This window comes from Schistocerca serialis, chromosome 2 (assembly GCF_023864345.2).
Source record: "Schistocerca serialis cubense isolate TAMUIC-IGC-003099 chromosome 2, iqSchSeri2.2, whole genome shotgun sequence".
Classification (NCBI taxonomy): domain Eukaryota; kingdom Metazoa; phylum Arthropoda; class Insecta; order Orthoptera; family Acrididae; genus Schistocerca; species Schistocerca serialis.
In genome coordinates this window covers 834,639,579-834,665,372 of record NC_064639.1, presented here as the reverse complement: position 1 = coordinate 834,665,372, position 25,794 = coordinate 834,639,579, and positions in this window count along the sequence as shown.

Below are 25,794 nucleotides of genomic sequence, written 5' to 3'. Positions count from 1 at the left end.
TCGAAATACGTTCCTCAAACCTTCCATAAGAAAATCTTGTGTATTCATCCGCAAAAAATTTCTGAATCCCATTGAAGAACATCGTGCCCCTGTCATTACTATCTTCAAAAGGTCTAACTCTGTTACTCGGCAGTGGAGATTGGTTTACCAGTTTTCTGTACAATTTGAAAGAGTCCAAAAAATAATGTAATCCGCCCCAACACGCAGAGAATCGTATTCGCGTCTTTGTTTGACTCAAGGAAAGCAGAAAGCTGAAGGTTTAGTCACATGCTGTGCAAGCGTGGGGAAAGAAAGGGTACAACTGTAAGTGAGTTGTAAAACTGCTTTTCACTGGAAGAGTGCCGGTTAGGTGAACATTGACTGGTGCTCTCAAAGATGGTGTGCCACGTTCCGATAGGAGTTTCGCAGGGGGCAGATGGTGGCATTCAACAGGCTTTATACTTCCACTGTAAGAAGCAACGTAAATAATGCTTTTTAAAAAGCAAGGGGATGGGAAAACACTAGGCACTCAGAGGGAGAGAGGGAGAAGAATCCGTGTGACCCAGAGGCCTGTAGTAACTGATGTTTAAATTTTGTAAGGGAAGCCTGGATTGGTTCACAAAAATTATTTTTGTAGCAGTGGTGAAGACTAGCGAGTGCATTCGAGAAACCGCTATCATTGGGAAACCTCCCTCATAGTGCTAGAGACTGTGTGTTTTCCACTTCACACTAAGAGGGAAATGTGTATTAATGGTTAATCAAAGTAGATTCTTTAGGAGAAGGGGGATTGTCGATATTGTTATAAATATATCATTGGTCAGAGCACAGAAGATCTACAGTAACTGGCTAGTGAGATTCTGGCGCTGGCAGAACCAACAAGATTTTGAAAAGGGTAGCAGATAAGACACTTGGTCTTGGATCGTCAGTGGGAGAGATGTCTTCGGCTTTGAAGTGCAGAACGGGAATAGGTCGTCCTAGAGCTAATCATGGATGCCGGGGCTGAACTCAGAACGCTCAACTATCACTGCAGTCATCCCTTGCTCCTGAGTCTTAGAACGGTGCTAGACATTAGCTGTGTTTGCATACATCGTGACGAGAAAACAGTGAAGTCTTTTGTTTCGAGTTTGAGTTTTCGTTTTCTGAATTCATTCACGCAGTCAGCTAACTGAATGTGACATGTGCTTAGGGGAGGGAACTGATGCTTATATGCACTTTTGTGTGTCTTTATTATTTTTTTTTTTTTTACTAACTCACCGACCATTGGCATTTTATGTGGACATAGCTAATTGTATCATCTCACCTTCTGTCTGCGCCAAAGTTTATCGTGTATGATGATTCGTTTGATCCTATATGCACTGTACAATTACTTGTATTACCTGTTCAGTGATTGGAATCAAGTTACTGCATCTTAGTAATAAGCAAGATTTTATTGTGGCCTTAGTTTCATTCCATGGTTTGATAAAACCCTTTCTCATTGTATCTATCTGGTAACCATATCTCACGTTTAATTTGGCCACCCCTGTTGAAATTGAGATGTTCATCAGTTTCCATTGAGTACTTTGTCTTAATATTTAACATAATTTTATGGGTAGCGGTCTGTTCACTGTATAGATGACTGGATTCAGTATCACAAGTGTATACTAAAAGCTCAACTGATGCCTCACACTAGCATTAAATTATTCCACATGCCATTGTCATTAACGTATCTATCGCTTTCATCATTCAATGTTTCGTTAGTTCCTTTTGATGACCATTATATATCAATATTGCTCTATGTTCATGAAATTTCAGACACTTAGCTCAGTCAGTCTTTGAGAAAATTCCCTCCTAAAATGTGTCAAGATTCTCGCAGTTTCTACAAAATTTCCAGAACACATCTCTTCTACAGCTACTATCTCGCTACTAACAGACTGGTGCTGCCGTATACTGTCAACTATGAAAACGGAAAGTTCATATTCTCTGCTACCCGTGTCAACTTTATTAACTTTACCCGACGCCGAGGGTGTCATGTTCATTGCTGCAGAATTGTGTCGGGGCTGTCATGAGTGGTAAATACGTTGATACGAAACAAAAACCATACACCACAAAGTAATGGACAAAGTTTTATTCAAAAATTCCACAAGTTATACCGTGTGTTCGATCCAGTTTCCATTCACCTATGGCCAGATAAAACTAACAACACTTTATTTATGTTGTAGAGCTCAAATCCACTTTCACAGTGAGGTATATGCCTTGTGCCGTTGTGTTCCTCACTTCTCCTACTTGCGGTCACAATAGCTAACGGGACGTTTCCGCATTTGACAGCGAACCGCACCTGTCCCATCATCTGCCACACACACTCAAAGAGAAACAGGACTGCAGATTCTTAGAAGCATTGGAGCTGACGAACATATTCAAAATGTTGGGCTGTACGAACGTAGACATTGTTATGAATAGTACATCTGCCTGAAGTGTTAAGAAAGTTAATGAAATAAGCTGGTTAATGTACAGTACCGACCATTAAAATTGCTACACCAAGAAGAAATGCAGATGATAAACGGGTATTCATTGGACAAATATATTATACTAGAACTGACATGTAATTACATTTTCACGTAATTTGGGTGTATAGATCCTGAGAAATCACTACCCAGAACAACCACCTCTGGCCGTAATAATGGCCTTGATATGCCTGGGCACTGAGTCAAATAGAGCTTCGATGGAGTGTACATGTACAGCTGCCCATGCAGCTTCAATACGATACCACAGTTCATCAAGAGTAGTGACTGGCGTATTGTAAAGAGCCAGTTACTCGGCCACCATTGACCAGACGTTTTGATTTGGTGAGAGATCTGGTGAATGTGCTGGCCAGGGCAGCAGTCGAACATTTTCTGTATCCAGAAAGGCCCGTACAAGACCTGCAACATGCGGTCGCGCATTCTCCTGCTGAAATGTAGAGTTTCGCAGGGATCGAATTAAGGGTAGAGTCACGGGTCGTAACACATCTGAAATGTAACGTCCACTGTTCAACGTGCCGTCAATGCGAACAAGAGGTGACCGAGACATGTAACAAATGGCACCCCATACCATCACGCCCGGTGATACGCCAGTATGGCGATGACGAATACACGCTTCCAATGTGCGTTCACCGCGATGACGCCAAACACGGATGCGACCATCATGATGCTGTAAACAGAACCTGGATTCATCCGTAAAAATGACGTTTTCGTTTTGACATTCGTGCACCCAGGTTCGTCATTGAGTACACTATCGCATGCGCTCCTGTCTGTGACGCAGCGTCAAGAGTAGCCGCAGCCGTGGTCTCCGAGCTGATACTCCATGCTGCTGCAAACATCGTCGAACTGTTCGTGCAGATGGTTGTTGTCTTGCAAACGTCCCCATCTGTTGACTCAGGGATCGAGACGTGGCTGCACGATCCGTTACAGCCATGCGGATAAGATGCCTGTCATCTCGACTGCTAGTGATACGAGGCCGTTGGGATCCAGCACGGCGTTCCGTATTACCCTCCTGAACCCACCGATTCCATATTCTGCTAACAGTCATTGGATCTCGACCAACGAGAGCAGCAATGTCGCGATACGATAAACCGCAATCGCGATAGGCTACAATCCGACCTTTATCAAAGTCGGAAACGTGAAGGTACGCATTTCTCCTCCTTAGACGAGGTATCACAACAACGTTTCACCAGGCAACGCCCGTCAACTGCTGTTTGTGTATGAGAAATCGGTTGGAAACTTTCCTCATGTCAGCACGTTGTAGGTGTCGCCACCGGCACCAACCTTGTGTGAATGCTCTGAAAGGCTAATCATTTGCATATCACAGCATCTTCTTCCTATCGGTTAAATGTCGTGTCTGTAGCACGTCATCTTCGTGGTGTAGCAATTTTAATGGCCAGTAGTGTATTAGGTATATCTTGCAGTGTTCATTCTACCCTTCAAAACAATGGATTTAAGTTAGTGTAGTTTACGATTCCCCATATTGTGAGTTCTAGAGCTGGTGCTGTACGGTGCTGTTTGAAAAATCCCGATAGATGACACTCTCCAGGATAACGCCGATCTCCGACGCAAAACGGAATCTGCCTTCGTAACTAGTCATAGCTTTATGCCATTAATTTCTTCAGCCGTACACCCGCAATTCTGTTACGAGTGCACCGAATAGCGTCTCTCATGGTATCGTAACTGGCGAGCAGCTCTTTCTCCTAGTTCAACTTAGAGCAAACGGTTTCTTCTGTTTCTTGCTGAAGCTCTGATTTCAGTACTGATCTTAATTTATATGGCGTTCTCCATGCGATCGGCACTTTATGCAACGGGCGTCTCTGAAGTATCCTGTGCGTGAGTACGAGGTCAGAAAGAGTATGCTGTCAGGTTGATTAGACAAGTGCTGTGTGTTCAGTCGTTCCACAGCACTGCTGTTTGCTACCACTTGAGGATATCAGAATATTCGGTTGGTCTGGATCCTCCACGGCTGTCCTAACTATTCTTCCCCTCGTGATTAAAGGACTTATCGTTCGCTACTGTGAATAGCCTAAGATACGGGGTTTGATGCCTGTTGCCGTTGACGAATTCAGGAGTTAGGTGAGAATGAAGGTGATATTCCATCAGTTTAATGTAGATTTTGGAGAGTTTCTTGTAGGAACAGCTTTGGTTCTTGTTTCCAAAAACCTGCATAAAGGTCTGAAGATCGAACGAAAAGTTAACCACACTGTCCTCGAATCGTCTAGTCGTTTTTACATATAATGACGAAGCACGCTGAATTCCCACAATGTGTCCTTCACCAAACGCCGATAAAACCGTTTTCTGTAACGTTTGAACGCTCTCTAGCTACTGAATAACTAATTGGATTCCAGCACGCTATGGAAAGGCGTAGGGAGCATCTCATAGCCACATTATTCTTGACCTTCATGAAAGTAGTCCTAGAAGTGAGTATTGTGTTCTTTCGTCGGCTGTTGGTAAAGATCACTCATACATGTAATTCTAACTTTCGCCCTCTCTCTCTCTGAGCGTGTTCCCCTCACTTGACCCACCACTCTTTCTCCCTTTCTTGCTCTTTCTCTCTCTCTTTCTTTCACACACACACACACACACACACACACACACACACATACACACACACACATACACACACATACACACACACACACACACACACACAGGGGGGGTGGGGGCCAGAGAGAGGGAGGGAGGGAGAGAGAGAGAGAGAGAGAGAGATAGAGAGAGAGAGAGAGAGAGAGAGAGAGAAAGAGAGAGAAAGTGGGGTAAAAGGACTGTAAAATGTAAATGAACGACGAAAACTTACTGTGTTTCACTTCTCGCAAATCAAAGAAGTGATGAGGCCAAGCATATCCTGTTTAACGTCACCATACTTTCCGTCGTCTGGTACCCACCGTGGGGCTAAAACCCAAAATCAAATATTGAAAAGCATTGCTGTAATTTAGGCGACACTTTTAATTCTCACAAAACAAAGACAAAAAGGATTATTACACGACCAATGGGCAGTATTTTACGTGGAGTGGGTATATGATGAGAAAATTTCTTTTCTCAGGGTGATCTTAACTCCCTACAGTTCATGCGTACACGTCATTTTCAGAATAAAAGAAGCACGCACTGAACACGAAACAACTGTACTGAAGCAGATTTTCCGATTAAAAGCGAAGGCGGGCATCCAATTACTTTTTTAATAGGCACGAGAAAATACTTCTACAGAAATACGCGACGGTCATTCCCGAAAGGACGGGGGAGGCATTCTGGCGGATGTTGACATTACGGCGGAAGTTGGCTGAGCACTCTTGGTACCACTGACGCAGGTGGGCACCCTAGCCTCTACAAGTGGCGTGAACGGCTTTGGGTGAGCCGTAGCTCCCTCTCGTCCTTCCGACAGCACGCTTAAAATGCTGCAGCTAATCCGCTTGGTCGATGCTAAGCACCTGTGTCGTTTATGCACAAGAGTGCACTTCCTGAACTACTCACGGAGCTACGTTTCTCGTATTTCTACCTTCACTCCATAGAATACAAAGATGCTTTACAGAGGATGGAAGCATGACTAAACAGAGGATCTCAAATGCCAGAAATGGGAAAACTTCACGGAACCGGAAAAAGCGTCCTACTCTTTCCTGCTTCCTTCGAGCTTCACAGCTTAAGGTAGTTTCATCGACACTGGCCTCTCCACGTCTTTAACACATCAGTTACATGAATTTTTTTAACTTCCGCCTGTCTATTGCTCAATGGGTGACGATTTTCTCTCATATGCCAACCTCTGCGTCTCAGAACATCACTACGGTTTCTCTAGTGCTTTAGTACATTTCTGTCTCTTCTTTAGCCTACGTTTCCCAGATATTTCTTCGCTCGCTGATTTTGTGGTGTACCTCCTCAGTTCTTATGTTATCATTCCATTTAATTTTCAGCATATTGCTGCAATATCACGTCCAAAAGCTACTATCATTTTCTTCTGCGTTTGATAATAGCAAGTTTTTTATGACGAGAAGTGAATTGTTCTCCCAGTTTCTTCCGTTATATGTTCTTCTGTTCCCAAGGTATCAAAATTCCATCACTTCGTCCACTGTATGTATCCCAATTGCGATAATTGTTCCTGTAATGCTTCCTCACTTTCACACGTGCTAGAAATGTCGTCAGCGAATCTTATCAATGATATTGTTTCCTTCCATTTGCACTTTTAAGCCGCGAGATGAGTTCACACTAATAGTGCAGCGCCACGATAGTAGTAGACTTTTAGCTACCTTTCGGCATTGCCCGGGGTGTAGATAGATCGCTTACATTCAAACCACACCTAATAGATACTGCTGCTAAGATACGTACAAGAAATAATATTATTCAAAAGCTCGCCAATACTAGCTGGGGAGCTGATGTACATACTCTGAAGATTTCTTCTGTAGCGCTGGTACACTCTGTTGCGGAATATTGCAGCTCTGTTTGGCTTAACGGCAGCCACACGTCTAAAGTGGATACTCAACTAAACAATACCATGAGAACCATAACTGGGACCATTAAATCCACCCCACTACCTTGGCTTCCTGTTCTCTGCAGTATAGCTCCACCACATCTTAGGTGGCAAACCGCTTTAGTTAATGAATGGCGTAAAATCTCCTCCAATACCAACCTTCCAATCCATCAGGACATTGCCCCAAATCTTTCCCGACTAAGATCTAGAAGACCACCATGGAGAACAGCTCAAAACCTTATGGCTACGTCTTACGATGCTATGGATTCATGGAAAAATGAATGGTCTCAGACTGGAATGAAATATCACCTGGTGGAAACCTACCTGGTACAGACCTGCCAAGAAGAACTTAGGTTATACTCAATAGACTCAGAACTGGTCATGGCAGGAGTGGCGAGATGCTCTGTAGATGGGGCATACTAGATTCACCACAGTGCGATTGTGGACATCCAGAGCAAACGATCCAGCACATCATTCAGGAATGCCCTAAACGTGCGTTTAAAGGATCCATTCGAGAACTTTATGCAGCCTCCCCTGCAGCCGTCGAGTGGATGGAGAACCTAGACATAGAACTTTAAAGATTCCATATATGTGATTGCTGAATGACCTTATAGCAACAATTTCTATGTGATAATTTTATCTTATCTATGACAAGATACCCTATTGTAACAACATGTGTATGCCCACTTTATCCTTAATTGAATGTCCATAAGACGAGACACTATTTATGTGTTATAATGTATGCTGATTTTATCTTTATATGTCTGTATGTATTTAAACATGAAACCATTTGTACTTGAAAACCACATACGCTAAATAAATAAATCAATGATATCCTTTCACGCTGGATTTTTATCCCACTACAAAACAAAAGAATTATCAGGAGGCATAGCTAGAAGGATTTGGAAAATAGGCGAGCAATTTCTGTAGCCACTGTTGCCCGTTGGTTAACATAAATAAAATAAAAGTAATATTTTGAAATTTGTGGTAAGGTCTTACGGGACCAAACTGCTGAGGTCATCTATCCCCAAGCTTACACACTACTACTTAAACTAACTTACACTAAGGACAACACACACACCCATGTCCGAGGGAGGGCTCGAACCTCCGACGGGGGGAGCCGTGCGAACCGTGACAAGGCGCCTCTAACGGCTCGGCGATCCCGTGCGGCTAAAAGTAATAGTAATAGTATGAACTCCGATACACCTTTCTGTATGTCGTCCCACTAAATCATTCAAAACTAATTTAACTGCCAGGTGCTTCAGAAAGTATAAATGCAGTATTGATTTCAACTGTAAAATTAAAAATTCGCCACGACAGTCCAAGTCCATGAGTAATATACTAACCATAGATGTAGTGCTTTGCCTGTGGCGTGGTTGTGCCGATCTCATTATATCAATCGACATATCCTTCCCTTGGTTCAATATCAGAATGGCAATTAAGGTGGCATTTGTCAGATTCTTCATCATGGGAACACAATACTCTGTCCCATTTGATGACTGAGTTTCAAGTTTCTGTTTATTTCAAGAGCTACTTTTATGGACTGTCGACGACTGGCTAAGTTCCTCGTTAACCTTTTTTGTTTTGTTTCTCGCAGCCATTTTTCGCACGTGAAACTTCCTTGATTTTTTTCTTACTTTCGCCAACTTAGCGCTGCCAGCTCTACGTGTCAATCAGCTCTTTGTTTGTCTTTCTCATCCAAAATGTAATCTTGTGTAGTGATCCAGTAACTAGGGGCACTGCCAGGAGAAACTTTCATTGGGATTGTTGATGTCCCAGCTCTAAATTATATCAAAATATTTAATATGACTACAGTTGCTTACAAATATGACTCTTAGAGTAAAAACGCTAAATGAGACTAGTCGTTATTTATCTCATGTGTGTGCTTCTAACAGCGGCTATTCTCGCTTTATCAGATAAAAAATAATACAATTATAAAAGTAAACGAAGGTTACTTTTGCGCCTCGACTGAGACACTAGTTCACACATACTGGCTATAAACACAGTGCCATCAAAATGTAGTGAAACCCTAATAAAAGATGAATATTTTGCCCCAACTCTTAATAAAAATTGGGCTTAATTCGGGGACTGTGCACGTGTAGCGTGGGACTGACACACATTTGTAAGAACAATGGGTTATACGCTGTCGGTACTTTGTTTGTCTCTCTTTCTCTCTCTCTCTCTCTCTCTCTCTCGAATGTAAACATGGTGTTCTTGCCATAGTAGCCGAGGCAGCCATTATTTTTAAGGGATACAGCTTACTTTTCTCGTTTTATGTAGTATTTTATGTAGTACTTATATGACGTATAATAACTACCCAATTTATGTTCTGATATATTGTACATGAAGAGGGTGAAGATTTGTCTGATGTGACAGAAGAAGAAACAGGAGTCGATTTAGAAGAGATAGGGGATCCAGTATTAGAAGCGGATTTTAAAAGAGCTTTGGAGGACTTATGTTCAAATAAGACAGAAGGGATAGATAACATTCCATCAGAAGTTCTAAAATCGTTGGGGGAAGTGGCAACAAAACGACTATTCACGTTGGTGTGTAGAATATATGAGTCTGGCGATATACCATCTGACTTTCGGAAAAGCATCATCCACACAATTCCGAAGACGGCAAGAGCTGACAAGTGCGAGAATTATCGCACAATCAGCTTAACAGCTCATGCATCGAAGCTGCTTACAAGAATAATGTACGGAAGAATGGAAAAGAAAACTGAGAATGCGCTAGGTGACGATCAGTTTGGCTTTAGGGAAAGTAAAGGGACGAGAGAGGCAATTCTGACGTTACGGCTAATAATGGAAGCAAGGCTAAAGAAAAATCAAGACACTTTCATAGGATTTGTCGACCTGGAAAAAGCGTTCGACAATATAAAATGGTGCAAGCTGTTCGAGATTCTGAAAAAAGTAGGGGTAAGCTATAGGGAGAGACGGTTCATGCACAATATGTACAACAACCAAGAGGGAATAATAAGAATGGACGATCAAGAACGAAGTGCTCGTATTAAGAAGGGTGTAAGACAAAGCTGTAGCCTTTCGCCCCTACTCTTCAATCTGTACATCGAGGAAGCAATGATGGAAATAAAAGAAGGGTTCAGGGGTGGAATTAAAATACAAGGTGAAAGGATATCAATGATACGATTCGCTGACGACATTGCTATCCTGAGTGAAAGTGAAGAAGCATTAAATGATCTGCTGAACGGAATGAACAGTCTAATGAGTACACAGTGTGGTTTGAGAGTAAATCGGAGAAAGACGAAGGTAATGAGAAGTAGTAGAAATGAGAACAGCGAGAAACTTAACATCAGGATTGATGGTCACGATGTCAATAAAGTTAAGGTATTCTGCTACCTAGGCAGTAAAATAACCAATGACGGACGGAGCAAGGAGGACATCAAAAGCAGACTCGCTATGGCAAAAAAGGCATTTCTGGCCAAGAGAAGTCTACTAATATCAAATACCGGCCTTAATTTGAGGAAGAAATTTCTGAGGATGTACGTCTGGAGTACAGCATTGTATGGTAGTGAAACATGGACTGTGGGAAAACCGGAACAGAAGAGAATCGAAGCATTTGAGATGTGGTGCTATAGACGAATGTTGAAAATTAGGTGGCCTGATAAGGTGAGGAATGAGGAGGTTCTACGCAGAATGGGAGAGGAAAGGAATATGTGGAAAACACTGATAAGGAGAAGGGACAGGATGATAGGTCATCTGCTAAGACATGAGGGAATGACTTCCATGGTACTAGAGGGAGCTGTAGAGGGCAAAAACTGCAGAGGAAGACAGAGATTGGAATACGTCAAGCAAACAATAGAGGACGTAGGTTGCAAGTGCTACTCTGAGATGAAGAGGTTAGCACAGGAAAGGAATTCGTGGCGGGCCGCATCAAACCAGTCAGTAGACTGATGACCAAAAAAAAAAAAAAAAAAAAAAATTGTATATCAAAACTGTATAAAATAGGTAACGAAATAGGTCATTTTTAACACGGACTTCAACTTACTCGTCACATACAGTGGTAGTTCGATGTACCCTGCTTGGCATATAAACAGACCGACTATGGTGAACTAGTTCAATTGTGTGGGCTAGGTGACCTCGTACCATACTGCACGTAATTTCGAAGTTAAATGTAAAACGTAGCAATTATTCATTTGTTGTACTATGGTTCTAGTGTACATTATACTTGGGTTTAAAGGCCCACTTACGTCCATAACACTGGCTGGATTTGTAACGTACTTCAAAATTATGGACATGTAACACAGGCGATTCCGATTCTAAGGTAAATACTTTAAGGTATAATGTGATTGCCTGTCGTTTTGGCCAAGCGGTTCAAGGCGATTCAGTCCGGAACCGCGTTGCTGCTACGGTCCCAGGTTCAAATCCTGCCTCGGGCATGGATGTGTGTGATGTCCTTAGGTTAGTAAGGTTTAGGTAGTTCTAGGTCTAGGAGGCTGATGACCTCAGATGTTAAGTCCCATAGTGCTCAGAGCCATTTGAACCATTTTTATAATGTGATTACAGTATTCCACACGTCTTTTCCTTCATAAAATTGTAAGTTGTTATTGTGTATTGTGTCCAAATATGCCAGATTAACGTTATAAACTCAATTAAACACAGTTCCGGGCAGAAATCACCGTTACTAAATGATTCGCGTGTCGCACAATCACAGCTGGCAGTTAGCATTTGATGCGAGCACTAACTCGCTTGCCGGCCGCGGTGGTCTAGTGGTTCCACAGTCTGCCTTCGGCAGTGACACAGTGCGGACCGTGTTGCCTGCCGGCCGCGCTGTGGTGCGCGCGCCTGTTTGTTTACGCCGGAGCAGCTTCGCGTGTGCGGTGTTGTGAGTCTAGAACGAGATGGCACACTCATACAGAAAAACGACTATGAAGTTCAGTTTTGCGAACGACTATACACGACCAAAGGCACACGAGATTGAACGTTTCTTCAGAGAAGAGGTAAAAATCGATCCACAGGAACTCGTGGGAATCAATTTATCGCTCGTTTCAAGCGTCGTCTATGTCAAGCTTGTTGACGAGGCTGCTTGCGAAAGACTTCTACAACGATCACCGAACGGGTATCGTTTCTGTCATGCCGACGGGAATGTTGGTGCGGTTACAGTCGATCACGCGGGAATGGGGATCCGCACTATACGAGTCTTCGAACTTCCGTTTGAGGTCCCGTCTGAACTTGTTACCGACGCCTTTCGACCATACGGTACAGTTCTATCCCATGTGGCCGAAAAATGGACGAGTTTTACCACGTACCCCGTTTTAAATGGGGTGAGACAAATACGGATAGAACTACGAAAGCACGTCCCCTCTTATTTGTACATAGGAGGTTGTCACGCGATTATAATCTATGATGGGCAACCTCGCACTTGCTAGGGGTGCGGGAAAGAAGGTCACGTCCGCTCGGAATGCCTCCAGCGACGTTTAGTGCAAACTCCACGGGATGACGTTCAGGCGCCACAACAGACGACTGTCTTACCGTTGACCTTTGTGGAAGCCCTGAGAGGCGACGTGAGGGAGATTTCCGATGGGCACCAGCAGCTGCCCCCTATAGAGAACATGGACACTAACGGACTGGAACTCCGACCACCGGTTCCACCACAGCAGACACAGGACACCACACAAGAGATACAGCTGACGGCCGCTCCAGGCTCATCCGTGGTGGCTGTCAGTGCTTCCACCGAGAGCGTGACACGCCAGGCCCAAGACGGGGGATACGCAACCCAAACAGCCGATGCGGAAGCAAGGCAACGGAAACAGCGTTCGCCGAAGAGAAGAAAGAAGCGTCGACTGACTTCTGCTGACGATAGCCATAGTCCCGAGGGGACAGTGGACGACAACGACAGTATCGACCTGAGACCAGTGGATCCAACAGATACCGAGATGACGATGCAGGAACTACACAGCGACGATAACTTCAACTCTCCTTCTGGTGACCGGAAGGCAGAAGTGGAGATGACAACTGTCCAACATCAGAGCGATGACACCGTTACCTCCCATCCTTCGACCAGTTCCGGAAATATGCTGGGGGACTGGGCGCAAGAAATGGACCAACAGGAACAGGATGAAAATACGAACGCGACGATTGAGGATAGCCCTGGCCAGAGGCCGGGAGGGGTCGGGAAATGTTGAACAACTAAGCGTGTAGAGGAGCGCCGGGGGTGCAGATAGACGCTTAATGACCCCGCCCTACAACTGATGAACACAAGCCAGGCGTGCCGCATTGCCACGATAAACATTAATGGCATACGGACACCGCTTAAAATTCAAATGCTGAAAGATATGTTACGCGCTGCAGACGTGGATATTGTACTCCTGCAAGAAGTGCGTTTCACATCGCCGCCAGAGTTCTACGGTTACGAGGCACATTATTCAATGCACGATGAAAGTGGATGCTGTGTGGCGATTCTCACCAGGGAAGGAATAGGAGTGGAGGACGTCAGGTCTCTTCCTTCGGCACGTGGCATAGCGATCACTGTCGACGGCGTTCGTTTCCTCAATTTATACGCACCATCTGGCTCCACAAAACGAAGAGAAAGGGCGACTTTTTACACCGAAGAGATAGCACCGTTGTTTGCGGGACGCTATGATAACTATATAGTGGGCGACGACTTTAATTGTATCGTCGACAAAAAGGACCAAGTACCTCATTATGTGCCATGCATGGAACTGCGTGCATTGATTACCGAAATGGCGCTTCTGGATACCTGGGAACTGCAGCATGGTGACAGACCGGGTTATACGTTTGTCACGGGACACTCGGCGAGTAGACTTGATGGAGTGTATGTGACACGAGCTCTACGGACGGCGATACTGGATGCCGAAATCTGGCCAGCGGCTTTTACGGATCATATGGCGTACGCCTGTACAATTTCACTAACGCGTCAGAAGATATGGCGGAGTAAGGGTTACTGGAAAATGAATTGTGCACTTTTACGTGACACTGAATGCCACCGGTCGATAGAGGCGGCCTGGGAGACCTGCGTTCGCCGCCAACGAGCATACACCTCGGTTCTCTAGTGGTGGATTAAATGCGCAAAACCAACGTTACGGAGAACGTTGATACGATACGGGCAGGACAAATCGCACGACGGCTGATTTTTATTTTACAGCCCTGAGGGAGCTGATGACCCAACAACCGTCGCCGGAAAGGCACACGGCCATGCGCAGGATAAAAGCCAAGTTATTACAGCTGACGAGACTAAGAATGGAAGGTATAATGGTCCGGGCGCGATTGGCGGACACAGTTGCTGCCGAAACCCCCTCCATGCACCACGTGGTACGTGGTACGTGAACGCCAACGACGACGCAGGACATTGATCAGGGAACTAATCTCTGAAACTGGCCAGCAAGTTGTGCACCAGCGTGATATTGCGTATGTGTTTACCGACTATTTCCGCCAGTTATATGGACCTGTACATGTGAACCACGAGACACTACATGATGTCATCTCGGAAATGCCAGATAGAGGACCACCACTGGATGCAGAGACTTTTATCACAGCGATAACAGAGGACGAGCTGACAGACGCAATTGCCAGGGGGGCTCCGAACAAGTCCCCAGGACAGGACGGCTTCCCAATTGAATTTTACCGCGCCTTTGCATACCTCATGGGACGGACCTGCATTCAGATGTACAACGAACTCCTGTTACCGCAGACTGAGATACCTGCCGAATTCACGGAGGGTATCATACCCAAACCACGCGGTGGCAGCAATCCAGGAGATTGAACTGCGACTATAAGATTTTCGCGCGCATCACGGAGGGTATCATACCCAAACCACGCGGTGGCAGCAATCCAGGAGATTGAACTGCGACTATAAGATTTTCGCGCGCATCCTTGGGGCTCGCCTGCGGTCTTCACTTTCTGATAGACTCCTCATAGATCAAACTTGCCTCGGCGGTAAGAGTAACGTACATACGGCGCTCGGTGACTACCGAGGTATCATCGCATTAGCAGCGGCATACCGAGTGCGTGGGGCACTCGTCGCTATTGACTTCGATCATGCGTTCGACAGAGTGGATCATACCTTTTTGCATGAGGTGATGGCCAGATTGGGAATCCCACAGGCCTTCATCCTAGTGATCATGCGACTGTTACATGGCGTACGATCAAAGGTCTCGGTGAATGGGCGGGGCACTGACTACATTGTTATTTCAAGGTCAGTTCGTCAAGGTTGCCCCCTTTCGATATTTTTGTATGCAATGGCTTTGGAACCCTGTCTATATGGTCTCCGAAGACGGTTGGAGGGAGTGCCGTTGCCACAACTGACCTTTCATTGCCGCGCTTATGCTGACGATGTGATGCTGGTGGCACGGACAGGCGAAGAAGTACGTACGGCGTTGGCATGGATACAGCGATACGGGATGGCGGCAGGAAGCGTGCTTCATCTACAAAAATCACGCTACATGAATGTCGGTCGAGGATTACAACCGGGGGAGGAAGGCCCGCTCATCTTAGTTAAGACCATAAAATGCCTAGGTATTACGTTCCACACGGATGTACAGCGGACAGCAGCGGAAAAGTACCGACGCATATTGAAGCTGATGCTTACAATGGTGCTGTTACAGAAATTAAGAGCGTTGGATATGATTCAGAGGGTGACCTATGTTAACGTATACCTAGCTCCGAGACTCACTCAAGTAGCGCATGTCCTGCCTTTAACGCGCACAATGGCATCACGGATACAAGCAACTTTCGGAACCTACGTGAGTGTGGGACACCTGTTTAAGATCCGGTACACAACGCTTACGCTACCACCTGGAGAGGGTGGACTTGGTCTAGTGAACGTATATGAAAAGGCACGGGCGTTATTCGTCAGTACGATTTTCCGACAGTGGCGCGGTCAATTTCGCAATATCTCGGGTGCGTTGGCCGATGGACTAGCGCCCACTTCAATGCTGCCCCCAGTCAATGTGGTCCATATTTCACCGAAGCTGTCACATTTCAAATCTTTTTTTTTTTTGGAGCTTAGCTATGTCAGAGATTCCTTCCCAACAACACGACTACCGACGACGCGAGACATATACCAACTCTTACTGCGCCGGTGCCCCAGGAATACCCTGGAAAAGAAGTACCCAGACAAGAACTGGCGACAGATATGGCGCGTTATACGGAACGTTTACCTCCCAACGTCGGTACGCTCAACATGGTATGTGGTGATAAATGGGAAGTTCGCAACGAATCAACGGCGGCACGCGATTCATTTGGCAGACACTCCACTATGTTTAGGCTGCGCAACAGTGGACACTGATGAACATCGTTTAGCATGTAGTGTGACGGCTCCAGTGTGGCACTTGGCACAACAGATATTGGCGTTCCTGTTACGCTCCGCCCCTCACACAATTTCATCAGACACACTTTTTTTCCCCCAAGAATCTTATTTCCCGGTCCAAAAAACCAATGCAGTGACATGGGTGCGGGGAATGGTGGTGGGCTACGTGTATAACGAATCGGAAAAGGACAAAATAGATTTTTGGCATTTTCTCCTGGATGGACACACGAAGCTGCAACAGTATAAGGAATATAGGCAAGACTTCGCTAATTACTTGCGACTTACATTTACCGACCCGCCGGCCGGATGGGGTGTGACGGGTGAGAGATGAGATAGAAGAAGAAGCCGAGATAGACATCGATCACACTTACGGACCCTTAGTTAATTTCGAGAAGACGACCCAGTCTTACGCCAACGTCTGGAGAACGAGTCGATAGATGGCTATCTTGCTCTATCGAACGTCGGGTCGTGAGCAGGTGTCGCCCCCGACACGAATTTCATTTCATTGCTACAGGAGCATGTTACTTTTGTATTTGTACTATCCGCAATGTCTTAATGTCTTTCATTTGGGCATTTTCAGTTTTATTCATTTCCTTAATTAACTAATTTTCTAATTAGCCACTATTTGTCAACATATGGACTTTGTAGATACTATTTATGCGATAGTACACCAAAATGTATGTCAGCAAAGGTGGTAAGCCTGACATTGGATAAAAAAAATAAAAAAATTAAATAAATAAATAAAAAAAAGCGTGTTCGGTCAAAGGGCTGCGTGCTCTCTGTAATAAAAAAAAAACTGAATCAAAGAAGCAACGACCAACTTGAACGGATGTCTTGTGACGTCCGCCCAGACCAAACGCAACGAACTATATCGAACAAAAATGAAAAAAAAAGAAAAGTGGTTAGCGTTCAATCCCCGTAATCGCTGGGTCGCTGGCTCGAGTCCCGCTACTCAGTTTTTTTCCTTTTTTTAAGTTTCTAACTTCGTCATTTTCTTCACTATTTATATAAAAACAAGATTGGTAGATCACCTGCATTGTAAGCAGGAGATCCCGGGTTCGAGTCCGGGTCGGGGCATTAAAAAAAAAAAAAGTTTGTAGAGCACTTGCCCGCGAAATACAAAGGTCCCGAGTTCGAGTCTCGTTCCGTTAAAAAAAAAAAAGTGGTTCTAGGCGCGCAGTCCGGAACCGCGGGACTGCTACGGTCGCAGGTTCGAATCCTGCCTCGGGCATGGATGTGTGTGATGTCCTTAGGTTAGTTAGGTTTAAGTAGTTCTAAGTTCTAGGGGACTGATGACCACAGAAGTTACATCCCATAGTGCTCAGAGCCATTTTTGAACTAACTCGCTTAACGGTGTCTGGGCTTTCCGACCGTGAGCTTTGCGATCCGTGACGTCAGCGTGGTGTTTCCGACGACAGATATTTTACCCGTGGGTTTTCCAGCTGTCAAAGGAATCCACAATGAGGGGGAGGCTCTGCTGACCGTTCTGTAAAAAGAATAGCCCTTCACATTTTATTCCGGTTTAGGACTGACTGGGCACATAGTATATATGCATATTTAATTTTTTTTTTTATTTCACCTTTTTTCTTTCTACAATATTCCTGTAAGAAATTATTGAACTTCTTGTTTTATTTTATGAACTTTGATTACTCATTCAGTTTTTTTGGAAGAACGCCTGAATTTTGATCATTTTTTGTAATTCCCCCGAGGCGTTATATAATCTTATAATGTCTTTCAACCTTTTGTCAGGATCTATCTATCTTCGTCTTCTCTTCTGTGGAGATAGGCCAATGGAATCTCCTTTAATTTCAGATATAGCATTCACTGATTCCTCCTTCATCTTGATTTATCTGAATGTATATGTTCGAGTGTTTTTGATTTATTGAGGAGTTCAGTTTCGTATGCCAAGCTTCAACAGCGTAAGTGTTCCTGTGCTGCTCGTTAAAAATATTCCACCTTTCAGAGGGTATATTTTTCAGTCAGTGATTGACTAGATAGCCTGCAAATTTCATGGCGTTTTGCCCATCGGACATTTCCTCCATTCTTATCATCCACGCATCATCAACACAGTTCGGTAGCCGCCGGCCGAAGTGGCCGTACGGTTAAAGGCGCTGCAGTCTGGAACCGCAAGACCGCTACGGTCGCAGGTTCGAATCCTGCCTCGGGCATGGATGTTTGTGATGTCCTTAGGTTAGTTAGGTTTAACTAGTTCTAAGTTCTAGGGGACTAATGACCTCAGCAGTTGAGTCCCATGGTGCTCAGAGCCATTTGAACCATTTGAACAGTTCGGTAGGTGTGCCACTGCCGCACATATGCAGCAAAACTTTCTTGATTTTTCTCTATTCCTGTATTCCTTTCTTAATCCCAGTCTTCGTAATGTCTTTCACTGACATTGGGAGAAGCGAAAAGTGGAACCGGAAACGGATATTTCGGGTAGCACTGTTTTCGAAGTTTTAATTGGAGACATTTCAAAGTCTATCACTGCAGTTTTCGGTGACCATCCGGGCAGCTATAATCACGGACTTTACACGGAATGTTAAGAAATATTAAGTGCTGAGGACACAGATATGAAGCAGAAATGGAAAATATTCACAGGCGTCGTTCAGTACACGTTAGACAAGTATGTTCTCGTACAAGGTCTTAAGGGATAGGAAAGACACACCGTGATTTGACAGCTGTGGTAGAAAACTGTTACGTAAACAAAGAGAGCTTCATCTCAGGTTCAAGGGAGTCAAAATGTTGCTGACAAAGTAAAGCTCTACCCCGCGAAAATGAGTGTAATGCATTATATCACTTTCAATGTAAATTTTGTCAACCGACCTGATTAAAAAATCTAAGAGGTTTTGGTCTTTCGTAAAATTAGTAAAACGCAGGAAATCATCTATTCACTCACTCAGAGCCCATACAGACATCGAAACGGAAGGTAACAGAGAGAGGTCCGAAATACTGACTTCAGTCTTCCAAAATTGTTTCACCGCGGAAGATCGTTAGTATGGTCTCTCCTATCAACCATCGTGAGAATGTTGAAATGACAGATATTCAGATAATCTGTGTCGGAACAGAAAAGCAAGTACAATCACTTAGTAGCCGAAAGGCATCAGAACCAGACGAGATACCTATAAGATTCTACAAATGATTATGCGACAGAACATGCTCCGCTTCTAGCAGCAGTTTATCGTAGATCGCTGATGCAACGCAGAGCGGCGCTTTTCGTCACGGGATCGTTTAGTCGGTGAGAGAGCGTTACAGAGACGCTCAGCAAACTCCTGTGGCAGACACTACAAGAGAGGCGTTGTGCATCACGGAGAAGTTTACTCTTGAAATTTCGACAGAGAACTTTGTGTGAAGAGACGGACAACATATCACATCCTCCCACACACCTCTCGCGAAGTGATGACGACGAGAAAATTCGAGAAATTAGAGTTATTACAGAGGCATACATTTATTTATTTATTTATTGTTTATTTCATTAACAGTACAGAGTAACCCACCGCCTTGAAATGTAAGGTGGGTCGGATGCTTCTTAATCTAACACCAAAGACTTCTCATAGTTAACAGTCTTATTGGTACACAGTTGTTAATGCTTTTTTTACAGAAATACTATAAAGATTTCTCTGGGGTTACAGCGAATTGAATGCTTAACTATTGTTAAAATGGTTCCGTATAATTTGTTACTACCTAGTTGATGAGAATGTAATTTATATACTGTAAATGTCAAAGAAAAATAAAATAAAGGAAAAAAAACAAAATGTAACACAATGAGTCTGGTGAAAATAATTTGCAGTATGTAGGGGGAAGTGATATACTGTATTCGGATGTGTAATATAGCCTAAGTAGCATGTTGGTTGATAATATCCTATTTCTACCTATTTCAGATGAGAAGCCCTCGGTAGAGCCTCGAGCTATTCTCATCTGAAATGGTTTGTGCTTATGTATGTTGACACAGATTAAATACTCTTTGATCTTTAGCTTTACAGGAGAAATACACTTAATGTTTGTAATTTGTTAGTAGAAACAGAATGTAGTTCATTGCTACTTGAATGCATTATTCCTTAAATAACTTAATACATAACATTTTTAGTGTTGTACATACTTTATACGGAAAATACTTTTGATATATAAAATTCACTGATTGTAGCTTTCAACAGAGAAGAGAATATACTTCTGTCTGCACACAGTAAGAGGAGCAATATATTACTGCTCGTGTGCAGTAATCTTTAAACACTAATCAATATGTCATTGGGGAGGAGGAGCCTCGGAATACAAGTTTTTCGAGCATTCTGCTCCCAAGCGACATTACCAGATTACTTTAGTCTTAGTATGTGGTGTCGGTGTTTGTTTGTTTTATGATTGTTGTGTTGTTTGTGACTGTGTTGTGGCACGCAGTGTCATGCATTGTTGGTCTGGGTCCCTTGCATTTTGCCCTTCTGAGTCATGTTCACTTAGTGTTCCTTCCCCGGTTTCGGAATCTGTGGTCGTGCTTGTGTCCTCCCATATGGTTTGTTGTGCTGTTTTTGCTTGCCTATGCCTCCTTCCATATGGGTTTCGGCGCTTGTATTCTTCGTCAGAGTATTCGACACAATATCGGCTACGTTATTTATTGTGCTCCAGTCATTGGGATTACGTATTATTCTGGCGATGTCATTGTCGTTCTGTATAGCCCTCACTTGTGCTAGCGTGTTGCTTAGCAGTGTGACATGTTTTGGTGTCCCAGTTTCTCCTCAAAGGCGTACTTCATCGTTAGTTAGTCCCATGCCTCTTAAGTGTTCTGGATACGGTTCATGGCCTCTCTGGCTTGTATCGACATGTTTCGGTTGTAATCTTTCATGTACGTAGGGAGAAAAAGTGTGTACTCGCGACCACTGTCGGATGCATCCCACTCTCTCTGCCATGTTTGAATCCGCCATTGTTTCATTTGGGTTTTGTGCACAATGTTAGTTCCCGTAAATTCGGTGACTTTATCGAGCCTGTCCCTCTTAAGCCAGTAAAGTGCAGCTCTATAACGTATTGTTATGTCTATAGGGCAGGTCCCCATCACAAGGTGAAGTGCCTCTACTGACATGGTGTTGAAGGCTCCGCTCATTCTCAGGAGTACACTACGCTGACCTCGTCTTGCAGTTGTCTTGTTAGCCTTTATGTTCAGTCTGTGACCACAAGCACTTGCGGCGAAGCTTACGATGGATTCAGATATCACAATGTGGTAGGTCCTTGTCGTCTTAATAGGTAATTCGTACAGAGTTGTGTTTAGTCTTGCTAGTTTGTCCATAATTTTGGAGGCTTTATCAGTTGTCATGATGGTTGAAAGTCTGTTTTTCGTCAAGATACAGTCCTAGATAACGTGTAGCTTGCTTCCTTTGTATGCTTGTATTGTCTAATTATAGAATTCGATTCCTCTGTAGTGTCTCTCTGAGCAGTAAATATACAGTTTCGTTGGGAGCTATTTTTAATTTATTTTCTTTGCACCAACTGTTAATTTTCTGAAGCAGTTGTGTGCCTTTTGTCTCCAGTGCTGCTCTCGAGTTGGCTGACGCCACTACGAGCGGGTCATCTGCGTAAGCCATCACACCTTTTACTCTGTCGTCACTGTCCAGGGTGTTCAGTAAGGGGCTCGATTGCGATATCCCAGAATATTGGTATTCAGATCGAGCCCTGTGGACATCCCTTTGTAGTTCTCTTGACAACCTTCCGTGTACCAGCCCTCCATTCCGCCACTCTACCTCTGCAGTAGTCGAGGAGGCTATTGTAGAGGGAAGCTGACAGCTTCATTTCCCTTAACCTGGCGAAGAGGGATGGCCACCACAAATTGTCAAAAGCCCTAGCTATGTCGATTAGTATGGCGGCAATGTATTTGTCGCTGATACTATTTGTAACTGTCAGTGCTTGGTGGACAGCGTCTTCTATTGATCTACCTTCCCCGAAGCCGAACTGATGGGGCGTTAGGCCGAGGAGGTGTCTGTGCGATTGTAAATGGTCACACAGGAGACTTTACTGTACGTTGCCGAGTGTGTTTAAGAGACAGATCGGTCGTTCCGTTTTGGGACCTGTTGGCTCTTTGTCTTGTGATTTCCTGATTATTACTACATCGGCAGTTTACCAGAGGTTTGGAATTCTGCCTGTTAGTAGTGCCTCGTTGAACATGTTAGTAACAAAAGGTGTGGTTTGTGTTACTGTTTGTTTTAATGTTTCTGAAGGTATTTTGTCTGGGCCGGGTGCTTTTCGGTTTCTAAGCCTTCTGATTGCCGTCGCGACTTCTTTTTGCGCGAATGGTATGATTACAATGTCACTGATGTGTGGTTGCCTCATCCTCTCTCTTAGGTCAGCGTGGTGTCGCTCGTCTTGTGTGAGGTCGTCCTCTGGGAGGAGCCTGTTCAGAAGACATTCTGCTGTGCTTCTCCATCCTCTGGTCATTGTGCCGTCAGCTTGTTTTAGTGTTGACAGAGCTGTCGGTGTCTTAATTCGTTCTGTTTCTATCTTGAATGGTTGTCCCCAGATGTCGTTCTGTAGCTGGGTTTTGACAAAATTGGTCCAGTAGTCTTGCCTTGCTGTCTTTAGTTGTTTCTGGTATTTCTGTTCAGCATCACGATACAGATCAAGTCTTATCTGTCTTTCAGGAGCTGTCTTTGCCTGTTGGTAGTACTTTATTTTGTCCCGTGAATCCTTCCTCAGTCTGGCCAGTTCTGTCGACCACGGTTGTTTCTGTCCCCGCCCACTTTTTGCCCGTGGTATAGCTGCTTCCTGTGTTCTTTGTAGGACCTCTGTCAGTACATGCGTTTCGTAATCTATACTGACTTGAACAGTGTGTAGTGACGACGCCTCAACAATATGTCAAACTTTTTCCAGTCAGCTCTTCCTATGACTAAATGCTGCAGTTCTTGGTCCATGTTATGTGTATTGATATATCTCTGCGTGGTTATGACGATTGCGTTGTGGTTGTTGCGTGTGGCTCTGTCTAATACCCTCCATTTATTGATTAGTGGAAGAGATTTTGCTTTCCCTAGAGAAAGGTCTACGTTACTAACACCACCGGCGTCTATTCAGTATGAAGAGGTTGCACTCATTTACCACGTCAAGCACTAGTTGCCCTCTGTCGTCAGTTCAATGTGAGGTCCACAAGGGAGATCTTGCGTTGATATTAGTTAGAATGAGCAGCCTTTTTCTTTCTGAGTGTCGTGCAATGTCTTTTATTTTATGAAAGGTTCTATATCATACGAGTACTGAGCGTAAATAGACGACATGAACCATACATCCTGTCCGTCTGTTATTTCTGCTGTGGCAACGTGTTCAGAGTAAAACTGGGTGATCTGTGTTACTATGAGGTTTCTATTAACTACTATCATCGCGGCTTTCGCGTTTGGTGTTCCTGCTATTGTGAAGTAATGCGAAGGGAGCCCTGAGATCTTCCCGCCCTGCAGAAAGAGCCTACCTAGTTCCGTTTTTACTAGGGTACTACCCTGGCAATTTAGCAGTATTACCTTCAGAAGGGATATCTAGTGGCCGGCCGGAGTGGCCGTGCGGTTCTAGGCGCTACAGTCTGGAACCGAGCGATAGCTACGGTCGCAGGTTCTAATCCTGCCTCGGGCATGGATGTGTGTGATGTCTTTAGGTTAGTTAGGTTTAATTAGTTCTAAGTTCTGGGCGACTGATGACCTCAGAAGTTAAGTCGCATAGTGATCAGAGCCATTTTTTTGATATCTAGTGAAGGAAAAACACTCCGGTGTGGTTTCTTTAATATCCAGAAACACACGTCCATGTGCTCTCACGAAGTCCTTGTATACTTTCTCTATATTTAGGACCTCTCCCCTTCGCGCACATGCCTCCCCTAAAAGCTTACATAGTTCTTTGGTGTTCGTTTTCAGATTTTCAACTCTTAGGATCATCCTGTCAGTTTGTTTTGTTGTGGGGAAGCAGATCTTATCCCCGTTTTCATGCTTAGTTTGTAATCCATAGCAAAGAGCTGTTTGAAATACATTCTTGTTTTGTAGTTCATGTAATTAACAGTATTCAGCTTGGGGTCCTTGGATATGTCCGGTTGGTGTTGTTGGCTGTTTGTTTGTTGCTTCGATTTCGAGTGATTTTGTAATGCAGCACTTCTTTTCTGCTTTATGGTTTCTGGTAGTGTGGAGTTAGATGTGTTTTTGCTGAGTATTTCCCCTGATAGTGACTTGTTGTTTTTGATCCCTACCAGGGACTTGTTCGTGAATGTAGACTGTTGTATGTCCGTTTCTGGGGTGGTTGTATCTGGTGTCGTGCCGGTGCAGGATGGTCTTTCTGTTCAGATACCTTACTGTTTTGTTTTTCGTAGTGACTTTGTGTGCTACCCCCGTAGACAAAGCGAACTGGTGTAATATACAGTCTACATTTCGTTGTATCATATTCTATTTGTTGCGCAGGTATCGTTTAATTGTCTTTGGTTGTGTTTGCCTGTAGTGTTGGATTTCTTGTGAACTCAGTGACATCTTCATGCTCAGGATGTTCAAGGAAGTCGTTACATTTCTCTGTAATATCTCGCAGTATTTCGCCTTCCAGTTCGTCAACTCGTAAAAGAAGATCAGCCCGGAAGATGGCCCAATCAAACATGTGAGGTTTCAGGTGCCTGGCAACTTCACATTCCATTCACCCTGCATGCACATATTGTCTGTATAGTCGGTAATGCTGAAGTACCTAAACCGTATTGTCTCCCAGAACTGAGGCATTACATTAGTATTAGCATCGGCATTTGGGGGTTACAATATCCCCATGTGTTGCCGCCAGGCAACGCCTCGCCGCCAGCCTCTCATACTAGTCCACGGCGATTTGTACCTTTGCCTGTTTGTGTTATTAGTTACGTCTGTTTCTGTGTGTGTTAGGGGGGTGGGTTTCTGACAGTTGTGGTAGCACTTTTTGTTGACGGACATTGTCCAGAAAATCGTACTCTATGCGCTCTATTTGTCTTTCGTAGAGCTGTTTATATGTAGGACAGTCTGGACCCCCTGCCTTATCGCATGCTCTGTTTCTGTGTTTGCATGATATACAGCCTACAGGGTTCTCCTGCCTGCATTCTGATATTAGATGTCCCGATTTTACACATCTCCCGCATACTGGTTCCTTGTCGCAACGCTTCGATGGCGGACCGAAGCCCCAATAGTTAAAACGTATTGTACAGCAACAAAGTCTTTGATGTACAAAGATTCAGATTAAACAAAAACCCTTTCTTTTTGAAGCAGCATTAGTCGTACTCTTGGCGACACTTCTAGAATATTGTTTACTGTCCTTTTGCCCTTTGGTCCTGTTTTAAATTTCATTTTAACCTCACTGTCGAACTCGTCTTTAGTAATGTATTTACTCAGGTTTATTTCGTAGAGCTCTTCTAAGAATTCCTGGTCTGTTAAATATGTTGAGACATGGTGCACTGCCAGCAGGGGTCTGAACTTCTTCGGTTCTTCACACGTAACATCCTTTCTTGTATATTAGTGATTCTGTTTCAGTTATTACGGTGTTTGCAGTTGACCTGATTTATTTTATTTTTAATCTGTGCCGGCCAGAGTGGCCGAACAGTTCTAGGCGCCTCAGTCTGGAACCGCGCGACCGCTACGGTCG